Genomic DNA, 12,019 nt, shown 5'->3' on the forward strand with positions numbered 1-12,019 from the left:
TGACGGATCAATGTGATTTGGTCTTTGCAAGGGACCCACAAACATTCTTCTGGGTAAGCGTGTCCAGGAGAATAATCTTCTCCATTCCATTTCCACTCACTCACCTAATCCAATTATATTTAAAGGGCACCCTTTTGTTTTGTGTCGTTCACCGCTTTGTGTACGAGGCAACGTGGAGATGCACCAACCTGGTCGGTCCGGATCTGCTACACGGGCTAGTACGACAACAAATTGCAAATCAACAACTTAGCCATCCCTACTGCTACCAGGTGTAACGGCAACTGATGGGTTTATTTGTGCTTTGGTGTACTACTCCGGATTATATACATCTTCGGCTGGGTAAGCCTAAACCCAACTCGGGGGTTGGATTGGGTCGGATTGATGGTTCGATTAGGGTTAGGGTTAGGGTTGATGAAGTTAGTCTGATATTGTATATATGTAGGGCCTATTGGGATTTTGAGAGGGGAAAATTGATCAATTTTTTAGGTGAATAATTAATTTCCTCACCTTGGGGAGAGTTATCAACGTTTGGATGAAACAACTTTTAATAATGTACTTTTATGATAAAAATGGCGATTGTCATATTTACTTAGAATACGATAAATGCATTTACCTGGATCATAGGTCATAAATACCAATAGACAATATGGTTAGTGATAAAGGAAGATTTGGCCCGACCTCTTTATTATGAGACACGTGGCAGCAATGACAGCTCGGAAAAAGGGGCCAAGCCTAGGCGGGAACAAGGGGACACACTTCGCCGAACTGCCACCTTGTAACAGTTCGGGATAGACCGCCGAACTAACCCACCTTGTAACAGCTCGGGATAGACCGCCGAACTAACCCACCTTGTAACAGCTCGGGATAGACTTCACCGAACTGCCACCTTGTAACAGCTCGGGATAGACTTCGCCGAACTGCCACTTTGTAACAGTTCGGGATAGACTTCGGCGAACTGCCACCTTGCAACAGCTCGGGATAGACTTCGCCGAACTGACCCACCTTGTAACAGCTCGGGATAGACTTCACCGAACTGACCCACCTTGTAACAGCTCGAGATAGACTTCGAGCTCAAGACCGCCTCGCTCAGCACTTCGCATCATCTTGTGGGCGCCAAAGCCAAACAAGTCGTACCATGCCTGACACCAGGGAAGTCCGTGCCCGACGGCGCCTTGCCTGACTGACTTGGGATTTGACGTTTGGCAGCAGCACTCTAAACAGCCACCTGCCACCGCCACTGACGCTGCCATCTCCGGTTAGACGGTTAGGCAGTGACGGTACTGTCTCAGCAGAAGGGACGACGGCCGAGTTGACAAGCGCAAGGGTAATCATACCCGATCTGACAAGGGCCTCGGGACGAGTACACAAAGTGACTATAAGAGCCCCCTGCCCTCCGACAACGGAGGTATGCAAACTTTGCGCTATCTGGTATTACCTTGCTTTTGAAGGATTCTAACTTGAGCTTCGGAGCCTCTACACCGGGTTCCCCCCGGAGCTTTTCCATCTCTTCCGTTTCAGGATCCCTGCTACCCCGTTCGGAAGAAGGCAGCGGACAGCTAAGATCAGCCGGATCGTGCTCCATCAATTGGCGTCGTCTGTGGGAAAACGCTTCAAAAGGCCTCCCTCCAAACTTCGATACCCCCTTTCTTCTTCAAAAAACCCAACACTCATGGCCTCCTCCAGCAACACCGGAGCGGCACGGAGACAAACGCCACCAGGGAGCAATTTCAGGTCCCCGTAGTGTGCGTTGGACAGTTCACCATCCCCCTTTCGGCAGATGGGATCCCCATCCTGAACACGCCACAAGCAGTGGCACCCGTAAACCCTCCTACCACAAACGTCCCCTTTCCTCTCCCCATTGAGACAACTTTCACTGAACCAACTGCCGTCCCCTTGGCAACTAGCCAAGACAGATTGGAGGACCTGATGCAGTGCATGCGGGCAATGCAAGCCCAAATGCAGCAGTTCCAGCAACACCAGCTTCACCAGCACCAAGTGCTGCACAACATCTCCCAGTATCACTATCAACAGCAGTTCCCCCAACTGCCACTGAACCAACCACTACTTCCACCTCGCCACCCCGCTCCGAGACCGGTCAAGGCCTCCACGCAGGATGGGCGCCCCCGCCAGGCGAAGGCCTCCCGGCCCCAAAACCACCCCAACAGCCAAGCCTCGTCCCCAGGCCGAAGACAGAAAAATGGCATCCCCGCCTCGCAACCCACGAGTGGGTCGGGAATCTCGCTCACGAGGTCGGCACCCCGGCACTCCAAGCCCGAGCTCCCGCTCACCGAAAATCGATTCAGCGCCCTGGCGGCGGACTACCAGCATTCCGGGCCCATCGAGCTTGGTAACACGGAGGCCAGCAGCGCCAGCACAAGGCCCGCTCAACGGCGAAGGCGCCGGCGAAGTCGCCAAACCACCACCCGCGCCTTGTCGGAACTCAGAGGCAAAGCCACGAGCTCGGACGAGGTAGGGGCTAACCCGGCTCTCTCCGTTCCTTCCCCCCTCGCATCGGAACTCCTGGCGGTCCCCTTACCCAGAGACTTCAAACTCCCACCTCTGGACAAGTACGACGGGTCCTTCGACCCCAACGACCACGTTGATGCCTTTCAGTCGCAAATGCACCTCGCCAGGGCTAGCAAATCGTGCATGTGCGTGGCCTTTACCACCACCCTCAGGGGGGTAGCCCGCACTTGGTACAGGAACCTGGCCCCCAGGTCGATAAAGTGTTGGGCCCAGTTCGTTCAAGTCTTCACCACACACTTCGTCACCAGCCGACGGTGCCCCAGAACAGAGGAAAGCATCTTTGGAGTGGTCCAAAGAGAAGGAGAGTCTATTCGGGGCTACATCAAGCGGTTCAACGAGGCATGCTTGCAAATACCGTGATTGGACCTCGCAGTGCAGCTCGCGACAGCCAAAAGAGGGGTGACGCACAAAGAATTCAAATGGCACATGGTGGCCAACCAGCCCGCGACCGTGGCCGAATTCCTCAAACTCGCGGATAAGTTCATGAGGACAGAGGAAGAGATCAACCAACGAACTGAAGGCGGGAACGAGAAAAGAAAGAGAGAAGGCGACCTCTCCAACCCGGTGAGTAGAAAAAACCCGACCCGAGAGCCGAAGCCGAACCAGTCCTTCCGGGCCCCCCTAGCAGTTCGGACGGACTACACGCCGTTGAACACGAGGCAGACAGAGATCTTAATGACGATCAAAGACGCTCCGTACGTTAAGTGGCCACCTCGCCTGAAGGGAAATCCGAACGATAGAAACAAGAGTTTGTATTGTAGTTTCCATAGAGACCATGGTCACAGCACCGAACAGTGTAATAACCTCCGGGACGAGATAGAGGGACTCATCCGTCGCGGATACTTGAGAAATTTTGTACAACACAACAATAACAATAAAGCAGGTCGGCAAGGGGAGCAAGAAAAGGATGCACCCAAGTCTAGCAACAGACCTGCCGAACCGTTGCAGAAGCAGCCTCCGGAAGAGAGGCCAGTTCGGGGAACCATCCATGTAATAGTGGGAGGATCGGTGGTAGCGGGGTGTACCTCGGCAGCAGCCAGGACTTCAGTTCGCGAAGCGGCTCTCGAAGAAAGGAACCCCCCAAAGAGACCAAAGACCGAAGAGCCAATCTTTTTCACGGAGGACCACGCGCGAGGAGTCCACTACCCCCATGATGACGCGCTTGTCATTAAGCTAAGGATCAGCGATTTCGAGGTCAGGCGCGTACTCGTAGATTCGGGAAGCTCAGCGGACATCCTCTTCAAATCGGCATTTGACTAGCTGCAGTTAAAGAAGAGCGAGCTGAAGCCCGCGAACACTCCCCTGGTAGGTTTCAGCGGAGAGGAAGTTAGGCCCCTCGGGAAAATAACTGTCCCTGTGGAAGTCAGCACATGGCCTTGTGCGGTCAGACTCAACCATGATTTCCTGGTAGTCGCGACCCCCTCCCCATACAATGCCATAATAGGGCGGCCGATCACGCATGTCCTACGGGCGGCGGTCTCCACCTACTATTTGGCCATGAAGTTCCCTACGGACTTCGGTATAGGGGTAGCAAGGGGCGACAAGCTCGAGTCCCGCAAGTGCTACGTTGCCGCCCTAAAGGGAAAAACCAAGGCGGCTGACGACCTCGAGCTGGAGCGGCCGACGGAGCAAGGTGAGGAGCGAGCTTCGCCCACGGAGGAAATAGTCACAATCCAGACTTTAGCTACGGACCCAACTCGCACACTAAGCATCGGAGCTTCTATCGAAGACCCCCTACGAGCCGAACTGGTGAGTTTTTTACTTCAAAATTTAGATATTTTTGCCTAGTCCGCGGCCGACATGCCCGGCATTAGCCCTGGACTGATAACTCACAAACTTAATACTGACCCTGTAGTCAGACCCGTTAGACAGAAGAAACGCAACTTAGCTCCAGAACGCTGGAGAGCGGTCGACGAGGAGGTTGAGAAGCTCCTCGCAGCAAACTTCATAAGGGAAGTCCACTACCCGAGCTAGGTGGCCAACCCGGTGTTGGTAAAAAAGGCAAGCGGCAAGTGGCGCATGTGCGTCGATTATACCAACCTGAACCGAGCATGCCCGAAGGATTGCTTCCCCCTCCCCAGAATTGACCGCCTAATGGACGCGACCTCGGGAAACGAGTTTCTAAGCTTCCTGGACGCCTACTCGGGCTACAACCAAGTTAGGATGGACCCATCCGATGAGGAAAAAACCAGCTTCATAACCGATTTCGGCCTGTATTGCTACAAAGTCATGCCCTTCGGACTAAAAAACGCCGGGGCAACTTTCCAAAGACTTGTAAATAAGCTATTTCGGCCCCTGATTGGTATGAAGATAAAATGCTATGTAGACGACATGGTCGTCAACACTCAGTTTTCACAAGAGTTAATACAAGACTTAGATTATGTTTTCCAAATCCTGCGTCACTTTAGCATGAAGTTGAATCCCAACAAGTGTGTCTTCGGCGTCACCTCGGGCAAGTTCCTAGGCTACATTGTCAATCGGCGCGGTATTGAGGCCAACCCGGACAAAATAAAAGCCATTCTAGATATGAAACCACCTCGGAAAGTAAAAGAGGTTCAGAGGCTAAACGGCCGCATAGCCGCTCTAAGCCGCTTCTTATCTAAGTCAGCAGACCGCTGCCTACCCTTCTTCAAGGCAGTCAAAGGCAAAGGGATCGAATGGACCCAGAACTGCTAGTTCGCGTTCGACGAACTAAAAGGTTACCTCGCTAGTATACCAACCTTAGCCCGGCCCGAGGTGGGCGAGGTCTTACAACTGTACCTCTTGGCGAGTGACGAGGCGGTCAGTTCGGTACTAATAAAAGAAACATACCGGGTCCAACGACCCATATATTATGTTAGTAAAATTTTGTAGGGAGCAGAGGCAAGGTACCCGGAGATAGAAAAACTGGCATACGCCCTAGTAATAGCAGCTCGAAAACTCCGCCCGTACTTCCAGGCTCACACCATCATCGTCCTAACTAACAAACCTCTTAGACAAGTTTTACTCAAACACGAAGTCTCCGGTCGACTGACGAAATGGGCCATCGAACTCAGCGAGTACGACCTCCAGTACAAACCGAGAACCGCTATCAAGGCCCAAGCTTTGGCAGATTTTATCGCCGAGTGCACTTTCAGCCACAAAGCTCCCCAGGTCGAGCCCGAGGTCCCCATTTGCGGCGAACCCGGAGCTCCTGAGCCCATAGAGTTCGAACCCCGTGAAGTAGCACCCAGTGTGGTCTCTCTCCTGATTAGGCGAAGAGCGAATTGGGATGAGGAGCCCTAGATCCTTCACATGGATGGTTCCTCGAACCGGCAAGGCAACGGAGCTGGAATAGTCTTGTGCGGCCCGAGCGGCACAAAAGTAGAGTACGCGCTACGCTTTGAGTTCGCGGCATCCAACAACGAGGCAGAGTACGAAGCGCTAATCGCCGGGCTGGACCTAGCGCGAAAGGTTAAGGCAAAACACTTGGTCATCTGCAGCGATTCTCAACTCATGGTAAACCAAGTTACCGGCGAATACGAAGCACGCGATCTCTCCATGATCTCATATTTGGCCAAAGTAAAAGAAGCCCTGCTCAACTTCCGGTCACACATCATCAGGCAAATCCTGAGTCCGAAAACACTGAGGTCGATGCCCTGTCCCAGTTAGCCAGCACGAGTCACAACAATATGAGAACTGTGTACATAGAGGACTTACCTCGGCCTAGTGTTCTCGGGGGGATAGAGGAGGTCGCTCCCATCTTAGAAGCAGAGTCGAGCTGGATCGATCCACTCGCGAGCTTCCTGATAGACGGAACCCTCCCTGTAGAACGCAATGCCGCCAAGAGGGTGCAGCACCAGGCGGCCAAATATGTCATAATAGATGAACGGTTATACCGACGGTCGTACACGCTCCCCTATTTGCGGTGCCTGCGACCTACCGAAACCGAGTTTGTACTCCGCGACACTCATGAAGGCCTGCGCGGTGGACACTTGGGGGGCAGAGCACTCGCCCAAAAGGCACTTCGACAAGGATACTACTGGCCAACGATGAAGGCAGAATCTGTCGAGCTCGTCAGAAAATGCGACAAGTGTCAGAAGCACGCTAAGATCCACCATCAACCTGCCTCCGACCTCAAATACTTCGCCAGCCGGTGGCCCTTTGCACAATGGGGCATCGACCTCCTTGGGCCATTCCCACCAGCAACATGCGGAAGAAAATTCTTAGTTGTTGCAGTGGATTATTTTACGAAGTGGATAGAAGTCGAACCTCTGGCAACTGTTACGGCTCAAAACATACAGAACTTCTTTTGGAAGAACATAGTATGTCGGTTTGAATTACCTCGGGTTCTAATTTCCGACAACGGCAAACAGTTCGAGGATATCAAGTTCCAAGAGTGGTGCCAGGACATGGGGATTCGGCAAAATTTCACGTCAGTCGCGCACCCACAGGCAAACGGTCAGACGGAAGTAATGAACAGAGCCATCCTGCGCGGACTGAAAGCACGTCTGGATTGAGCTAAGGGATTGTGGGCCGAAGAGCTACCAAGTGTCTTATGGGCTCACCGAACGACCGAAAAAACAGCCACGGGAGAAACCCCCTTCAACCTCACCTACGGCACTGAAGCAGTGATCCCGGCGGAAATCGAAATACCAACGTTGCGATTAGAAACATACGACGATCGGACAAACGGAGATGAGTTACGCACCAACCTCGACCTACTGGACGAGGTAAGGGACCTCGCGCACATCCGAACAGCGGCATACCAGTAGCAGGTAGCTTGCTACTACAATAGCAGAGTAAAGCGACGAAGCTTCCGAGTCGGCGACCTGGTCCTCCGGAAGATTATGGTGCCCGAACCCGGCGTCGGCAAGCTTGGACCTAATTGGGAAGGGCCCTATAAAGTAAAAACAGCGCTCGGGGGCGCATACGAACTCGAAACCTTGGAAGGCAAACGAGTACCCCGAACGTGGAACATCGTGAACTTGAGCGATACTACCTATAAACCACCTAGCAAAGTGGACGAAATCAGGCCATGTGCCACAAGGCAAGCCGAGGAACTTCAGCACATTATCAGCTCGGCAAAAATCAGTTCGCGGCATAAAAGGCCACGCAAATTTAAAAACCCGGCAAAGAAACAGCTCGGGGAAGATGAGCAAGGGGAAAAAGACTCCATTGCAAGAAACAGTACACTGAAAAAAAAAATTTACATGCCCGGAGCCACTTCCTCGCCATCGGAAGGCACTTCAACAACACCCGAAGGCCCTGCCTCTCCTTCAGAGTCCGGCTCGCCATCGGCAGCATTGGCCATCTCCTGAGTTATGCGCAAAGTGGTTATGGCACTTACATCGAGGTCGGGGTATGTATTCCAGATCATCCACCGGCTCAACTTGAACCCCCTCCTGTAAGAGTCCACCATCAGATCGTCAAAACGCGGGGAGGCAATGTAGTCTTCAACTGCCTTCTTTTTGGCGTCTTCAATGCCTTGGGAAAAAATCTGTGTTCTCTCCCTAATGTCCTCCTGAAGATACTCGACTTGATGCTGCAAATCCAACTTCAAGTCCGCCATATGCTTGACAACTACCCCCATGGCCTCGGCGTCACGCTGAAACCTCGCCTGTCTGGCCATCGCAACGCGAGCAGCCTTTTCAGCAGCATAAGCAGTCGCCTCAGCAGCCCGGGTATTTTCCTCTGCAGCACGGAAGGCTTCTTCAGCAGCATGAGCAGCAGCCTCAGCAGCTCGCGCCTGTCGCGAGCTCCTCTCCACTTGGGCCGCCAAGGCATGAATCGAAGAATTCACCTACCAAAAGAAACAAGTGAGCAAAAGGACAACAGAAGCAACAAAATTAAATAAAACAATCTTACTTACCACCATGGCATGTGTTACAGCACGGCAAGCGACCTGATTCAAGGGAATATCGGTCCACGCCGCGACCTCCTCGGGGAAAGTAGCATCCCTACTCTTCTAAAGAGCGTAGTTCAGCATCAACACGCTCCTAAACTCCCCTTGAGATCCCGAGCCTGAGGGCCCAGCCCGCGTATGAGCAGACCCGGAGTGAGGAGCACTTGAGTACGCAGGAGCGCCCGTATGAGTGGTTTCAGCGAAAAGCACCCCGGCAGTCTCGTGCACCGGTGGAGTCACTTCGGGCTCCCTGGGCAGATCCTCTGTCGTAAGGTCTGGGGCTTGGGGCTCCTCATCCAGGGGCAGCTCGTTACGAGTTCGCTTGGCGACCCGCTTCCTCCTCTTCATACCTTGGAACAAACGCCCACCGCGAGTTCTCTCCGCATCCATCACACCTACAGAAACGAGTTCAATATCAAAAAAAAATAAAAGGCCTCATAGCCAGAAACCTACCCGAACTCAGGCCAGCTGCAAAAAGCTTAGCCTCCGTTAAGTAGTGGTGGCACTTTAAGCCTTGCCGTGCCCACTGCCGGAGACCCTTCACCGTCTCTTTATCAAGAGTTATGCCCAAGTCGGGAGCAGCCTCACCCCAGCCGGTCTAAAAGGGCCATCCTTGTGCACTTCGCACACCGAAGTATTCCCGCTTCCACGCTGGGACCTTGTTAGGAAGATCGTGCAGAAGCTTAAAACCCTTGCGAGGAGTAAGGTAATACGCCTGTCTCCCCCCAAGAAGAGGACCCGTCTGTCTCTTGAGCATCAAGATAGAGGAGAATATCTCTAAGTCCAAGGGGAAGTTCTGCTCGCAAAAAAGGGATATTGTCCCCACCAGGTTCCGAATAGAGTTCGGATGAAGCTGGCCAATGGTGACACCGAAGTGGTTTATGACTTCGACGAGAAGGGGATGGAAAGGAAGTCGCAACCCTGCAACGAGCTGCTCTCAGAAAATCACGATCTCGTCGGGACCGTGTTCCCAAGGAAAGCTACCCGAAGGAATGAAATATGTGTACCCCCCAGGGAGATTGTAGGACAGAAGTATGGATTGAAGCCCCTCAGGCGTCATGGTCGAATGACCAAACCTGTCTAGCATCCGACCTCAGCGGGAGGTAGATGCCAAACTGCCCGAAGTGACTCGGCCCACTGGTTCATAGTCTTCAAGCTCCACCTCAGGATCACTGAGGCAGTCTGGGGACACGGCTCGGTTGGTGGAACCTACGTCGGCCCTACTCGAAGAATCGTCTGTGCTATCAAAGCTAGACATTGGGGGAAAGATAGATTCAAGAAAGTACTCACCGGAAAGTTTGAAGAACAAGCCAAAGAACTGTGAAGACTGTATAACCAGCCTTGACGCGAGCTGGAAGAGGCTTAGACGCGAGTTGGAAGGTTGGACGCGAACTCGGTAGACAAACCGCAGAAGTGACAAACCAACTGGGGTCCCCCACTATTTATAGCTACAGTAACCAAGAATCGACCGTGCAGACTGAAGACGATCCGACGGCCCATGTTCTTACCGACCGCACAACCCTTGAAGTCGAGACGTGATTGGCGCACGTCTTCCCGAAAAAAGCGAAACGTCAGCACATCTTTTTGAAACCGACGTCGCTTCGACACGTGTCTTTTCAAAGCTGACGCGCCGCACGTCTCCCTGACAGTCGACGGCGCACGTACAGCAGTGGCGTGCCTTTTTGAAATGACCCACTGTCACGTCCCAGCGGCGCGAGTTGGTTTGACATTTAAAACGCACGGTCACAACCACCAGCGTTCTTGAGTAAGCACATTTCCAGCCTTCTCGAAAACCGAAAAAAACCCTAGCAAAAGCGTCTCATACAATGAAGGTTTGAAGGACGGGACAAATCTACAACCACCTCGTAAAAACTCCCCGCACCATGGCAAGGCCCTCGGCGCAAGGAGTGGGGGGCAATTGATGAAGGAAGATTTGGCCCGACCTCTTTATTATGAGACACGTGGCAGCAACGACAGCTCGGCAAAAGGGGCCAAGCCTAGGCGGGAACAAGGGGACACACTTCGCCGAACTGCCACCTTGTAACAGTTCGGGATAGACCGCCAAACTAACCCACCTTGTAATAGCTCGGAATAGACCGCCGAACCACCTTGTAACAGCTCGGGATAGACTTCGCCGAACTGCCACCTTGTAACAGCTCGGGATAGACTTCGCTGAACTGGCCCACCTTGTAACAGCTCGGGATAGACTTTGAGCTCAAGACCGCCTCGCTCAGCACTTCGCATCATCTTGTGGGCACCAAAGCCAAACAAGTCATACCATGCCTGACACCAGGGAAGTCCGTGCCCGAGGGCGCCTCGCCTGACTGACTTGGGATCTGACGTTTGGCAGCAGCACTCTAAACGGCCACCTGCCACCGCCACTGACGCCGCCATCTCCGATTAGACGGTTAGGCAGTGACGGTTCTGTCTCAGCAGAAGGGACGACGGCCGAGTTGACAAGCGCAAGGGTAATCATACCCGATCTGACAAGGGCCTCGGGACGAGTACACGAAGTGACTATAAGAGCCCCCTGCCCCCCGACAACGGAGGTATGCAAACTTTGCGCTATCTGGTATTACCTTGCTTTTGAAGGATTCTATCTTGAGCTTCGGAGCCTCTACACCGGGTTCCCCCCGGAGCTTTCCCATCTCTTCCGTTTCAGGATCCCTGCTACCCCGTTCGGAAGCAAGGCAGCAGACAGCTAAGATCAGCCGGATCGCGCTCCATCAGTTAGTATATGGTCATAAAAGTTCAGTTTAGATCTCTTATAATCATAGGTCAAGAGGATTTGAGAGATTTTAAAAGGATGGAAGAAAAGTCGGGTCAGCTTGGGCTTGGGTTGGGTTGAGGTTAGGATTGACTAGGTTGGGTTGAAAGTTGATCAGGTTGAGTTAGGATTACCGTTGGAGCTTCAGAACCTTGACTCTGGTTAGGGTTGACCTCAACTTGACCTTCTCCAGCTTAATTTACACTATTTTTTTTTTATTAAACCAACATATCTTCATTAATATAGAGAAATTTACATGAGTAGAGTTTGAAGAGCTGTATTGTAAATTGAGCTAGCCGTTACATGATATATAAGCAAAAAGATGAGCCGTTTGATTATATTGTCTACAAATATGCACAAAATGTGTAAAAGAAAAAAAGGAAACGAGCCTCCTAAGATGACTCCGATGCAGTTGCTCGATCCATTGAGTGCATGCACGATCTGTATTTACGAATTCCACTAGTGCAATGTTATCTGAAAATACCAAAGGATGGTCTGCGCCATGAATGGGGGCTACTTGGAGTCCTCTTAACAATGCTCGTATTTCAACATCGTTGCTGTTGAGGGCCTAGAATGATTTTTGCCCCCTGCAATGAGAAGTTGAGCACTGGAATGTTGGAGGATGGTCCCTCGTCCTACATACCTACATACCTGTATCTAGATCAAAAGCACCATCAATATATAAAGTGGGGGTATTGATGTGCGATGACGAAGGTGGGTGTAAATATGACGGTGGTCGACAGATTATGTGCTCCAGCGAGAATTGGAGAGCTGTTTGAACCACTTGTAATGGATCTGGTGTAATATTCTGTGCTCTAGCGACCATCATTACAAATTGTTTGAAGCACCTGTAATTAAGCTGA

Source organism: Nelumbo lutea, chromosome 1 (assembly GCF_056320005.1).
Source record: "Nelumbo lutea isolate HS-2025 chromosome 1, American lotus-T2T, whole genome shotgun sequence".
NCBI classification, from domain to species: Eukaryota; Viridiplantae; Streptophyta; class Magnoliopsida; order Proteales; family Nelumbonaceae; genus Nelumbo; species Nelumbo lutea.